The 4,600-nt window shown below is 39.6% G+C and overlaps 1 pseudogene across 1 annotated transcript; it reads right to left on the bottom strand.

The window, feature by feature from the left end:
* Positions 1-2,310: 2,310 nt before the first annotated feature.
* Positions 2,311-4,117, bottom strand: LOC309865022 (protein SET pseudogene; annotated as a pseudogene). Its single transcript has one exon. The product of its transcript is annotated as a protein SET pseudogene (transcript).
* Positions 4,118-4,600: the final 483 nt, after the last annotated feature.

Raw genomic sequence — 4,600 nt, 5'->3', positions numbered from 1 at the left:
TTTATCATCTATCATACTGGTATCCTAGAATCTATTCTTACCCTGTCTGGCCACCCATCTTAGGATCATGCCAATCATTTCTATGTCTTCCCTTTCCTGAGTTCACCTCTCCCAGCTACTCCCATGACCTTCCCAAGAGAGTCATTCCATCCATGCTAGGCTGCAGGAAATTCTGAGAGACTGTCTAAAGTCCAGTGGGTCTTATGCATACATACACGCAGTATGTATTGGAGATTGTCTCAAACCACAGGGAAAATGGTGGAAAATTCACCTTTGTCATTGCCAGAAAGAGCGATTTATGGCTTCGTTCTTTCCTTAAACTCCCAATTTGTCTTTATATTATATTACATCTTTTGTGGGCTTTTGTTCCTGAATCTTGGCTAAACTTCTTAGGCTTAACCTACTGGCCTCAAATAAATAAATAAATAAAACACAAACAAACAAATGAAAAACCCCACAAAACAAAAAAACAAAAACAAAACAAAAAACTCAAAACCTATTGGTCTCAAAAATATTGGGCATTTGCATTTTCTGTCTATCTCCTCATTACTATAGTAATTGGTTATGTACTCTTCTTTGGAATAAACATGAGGAGTACCTCTCCACTCAATGCCATTCATAAAATCATAGGTACTATACAAAAAATCAACAATAGAAGAAATACCAAGAGAACATCCCAGGACTAAGAAATATTCCTATTAGTGGGGCACCTGGGGGGCTCAGTTGGTTAAGTGTCCAACTCTTGATTTCAGCTCAGGTCATGATCTCAGGGTTGTGAGATCAAGCCCTGGGAACAGTGTGCTGGTATGGAGCCTGCTTAAGATTCTCTCCCTCTCTCTATGCCCCTCCCCCTCTATTAAAAAAAGAGAGAGAGAGAAGAAAGAAGTATTCCTATTACTGAAATAAACCAAATGTTCTTTCTTGCTGTCAAAGACCTTAATGCCAAAAACTAAATTGTATATAGACAAACACCTGGAATTTATTATAAATTTTTGATATAACTTTGACCATAATTTTGACTATCTTTTATATTAACACCTGATAGTGAAATGTAAAAAAAGTAAGTTCAACTTCTCTTAGATTAAGTTCCATTAATATTATAAATGTTTTCAAATGTTGGTTATTAATGGACAGAATAAATAAAATACTGCATTACTATAAAAAGCTAGCTACCTCCACTGACATTTCTTTTCCCCCTCGGGGCCTTGCCACCACCCCTGCCTGAGAGTCTACCTAGAAAGCAGGCACAACATCTCTACCTTGAAACTCCCTAAGCCTGCTTTTGTCCTGTCTCTTTACTACCAAGTTCACTTGAATTGGGGAGGCAGGACAGAAGACCTTCTTTCTTAGGAACCCACAAGGAAAGGTGTTGTAGTTTGAACACTGTAGAGAGACGCTTGCTGAGGCATGAGTAGGGAGGGCTGAGATCTAGAAAGGCAAGACCCTTGGCATGGGGCCAAGGCTGCTGGAAGAAGGACGGGCTTTTATCTTTACACAAAGGTGTTGCCAGCTGTCTAAGCCACTGCCCCTAGGAGGTATCTGCTCCACATGGTGCTTTATTGTAATTCATTCACCAAAAGGTGCCCTTTTTCTAATTTTCAGAGAGAAGCAGCATAAGTTGCCAGAGGTCCTTTCTTCATACATCTCTCTCCTCTCCCAAGAACTGAAATCTTTTTTTTTTTTTTTTAATCTCATCTTAAAAGCTCTAAGGCCTCTTCTGACTTACTATATATTCTTCCAAATCTCTTTCTATTCTCTGTGTCTTTCTATCCCCTCAGGGACTAGAAACTCGAGAATTAGAGACTCAAAAATCGTTTACTTCCTTTTTTTAATGTAAGCAGTTGGGTTATCTTTTCCCGGAGGCAGTGAACACCGAATGTGCTAGCTGATGGAGTGGTTGAAAGGGCAGGACCACCAGGAAATGCAGTGGAAAGAAAACCCCTCGGTTAATATTTCAAAATGCCATCTGCCATTGTGTGTGCATAGACTAGTTCTAGAAGGCTACACACTTGTCTAAACTGTTAGCAATAATTCCTCTCGGGAGTGAAATTTGGAGATGAGACCTGTATTTTTTGCTATATAAATTTCTGCACTGAAGTGTTTTTACAGGAGCTTATGCGACTTCCGCACATTTTTTTGAAAGGCAAACTTTTTTTCCAGAGGAAAAATGCTCCAGTGTACTTCCAGTGATGGTATTTAGAATGATGATTTGTTTGTTCTTGTTTCTCCCAAGTGTTTTGCGGTACGTCCACCTCTCTGTGTCAGAGAAAACTATTTTTAAGTTCTTGAATACTGGTTATAATTCTCACATTTTTTTTTTTGTGTACACATTTAGTTTTATTGTAACAAAGCAACTTGTACACTTTTAACGTTTAAAACTGAGCATCATCTTTCCTTTCCAGTGAAACAAAAAGAAAATTTTAAAAATAAACAGGAACAAAATTACAATAGAGAATGTCAATTCCAAATAAGATCCTACAAGTTCTGCTGATTCTCCCATCGAGTGGCAGGGCTCAAGTCATCATTAGGAGAGAGTTTTATTTTAAAAGTGTCATCTTAAACTGCAAGGATGTCCGTTAAACATCACAATTAAACATGCCAAAGGAGAAGCCATGTTGTCAAAATGCCCACTTAACCCACCCAAACATCTCAAACCCACCCTTTGCTGACCTTCTATAACCCCATTTTTTTAAGTTTTTTTTTCTTTTTTTTAAACAAGAGAAAGTAGACAGGTACATGTTGGTAAATGCTAACTGTCCATATTCACATAGAGACACAGTGTAATCTCTGAGCCCAATATACAGAGAAAGGAGGAAAAAAGCTAGAATTCTATGCACTACTACACAGGGGCCTAGCACCCTCCAGCTTCCAGCAGAGCTAAGGGAGCAGAAGGTTTTTCTTTTTTCCCACAGAGCACGGTGGTGTTGATTCCATAAAGTTTTTGTTTTTGTTGAGACAGGAAGGGACAAAAATGAATTTGGAACAAAAAGGGGTAGAGATTCTTTTCCCACTGTATTCTGCTCAAGGTATTTCCCCCCAAAATAAGCTGAGAACCATGGTATAAAGGGAGAGAAAAAGGAGACTTCAAAAAACAGGGCGAATGAGCACAAGAGGAGAAAAGAAAAAGAAAAAGGAAAAAAAAAAAAAAGACAGCAACTTGCTCCCAGGGACTGAAGAAAATTAAAAAAGGAAGGTTGGAATCCATCAGTGTTCCATTAGTCATCTTCCCCTTCATTCTCCTCTCCTTCCTCCCCCTCATCATCATCTTCATCTTCTTCACCTTCATCCTCATCTCCTTCTTCATCAATATCTTCCAATCCTTCTTCTTCTTCATCATCATCATCATCCTCTTCTCCTTCCCCTTCTTCGTCATCCATATCGGGAACCAAGTAGTACTGTAATGGATTTGGCCAAATATCATCTTTGATGACTTCTCCTAACTCATCTGCACCTGCATCAGAATGGTCAGTAAACCAGGTGAAGAAGCTCTCTGGTTCCTCATGCTGTCTCTTCCTGCTGGCTTTATTCTGTGTTTGACTTGAACGTTTCGTCAAATCCTTTCCAGATTTCCATTTGATTTCAGTGGACTTTGAAGATGGATCACCACTCTCATTCAGATGAAATTCTTTGGAGAGAACTTTATTTTCGAAGTAAGGGTTTTCATCAAAATAAAAATCTATTCTGTAACCTGATTTAATATCTTCAAATTCTGTCACTTCAACTCTTGTCAAATAATGCAGCGCCTCTTCATCCTCCTCCCCAAGCAGTGCAGACACTTGTGGATGGTTGACAAATGTTGTTACCCAAAAATTGGGGATTTTGGCGATCAATTCCGACCTCTTCTGAAAAAATGGTTGGCGGAGTTTGTTATATTTCTGTTCTACTTTCAAAATCTCCTCACTGGCTTGTTCATTAAGTCTGTCTATTTCATTTTGTACTTCATCAATATGTTCAATTGCTTCTTGCTGTTCTTTTTCTCCTCTATCCAAGTGCTGGGATGTTGACGTCTGCCCTAGCTTGGGGGCAGGGGGCTGTCTCGGTTTCTTCATTTGAGGCGGGAGCGAAGACTGGCGTTTGGGGGCCATGCTGCGAGGAAACTCCAGGAAACCTGGAGAGAGGCACGTCTGGAAGCTCTGATTCTATAATTCTCACATTAATGTGAGTTACAGAAATGGCAGTAGTAATTGATGAAAATAATATGGACTAAAATGTACATAATTTGCATAATTCAATATGATTTACTTCCCAGATCCCACACTGGAATGCCAATTTCCCATTTCCTTTCTGCAGATGAGAAAGGGCCAATACTTAACAGATAACAAGTCTAAGTCCCAAAGGGGGGCCCAAAGGAACAGAGCTAGGAGAACTGGAACCAGAGTTCCAGATCCCTAGATTTCATTCCAGTGTTATTTCTATTACAGAACATGCTTTCTCAGTTTGGGCTACTTCTTTCCTTTAGTCATAGAGGGACAATGCTGAGCAGAGGTGGGTTTACAGGAATGAGGTTTAAGCTTCAAGCACCTAGTCTGCATGGGCCCTTCTAGGGTCCTGGGAGGGCATGACATTAGGTTCATATGGGCACATGATTTTGTAAAATGTG

Source organism: Mustela nivalis, assembly GCF_964662115.1.
Source record: "Mustela nivalis genome assembly, chromosome: 5".
Taxonomy (NCBI): domain Eukaryota; kingdom Metazoa; phylum Chordata; class Mammalia; order Carnivora; family Mustelidae; genus Mustela; species Mustela nivalis.
The sequence above is the reverse complement of the archived record's forward strand: the minus strand, read 5'-3'. Positions and strand labels throughout refer to the sequence as shown.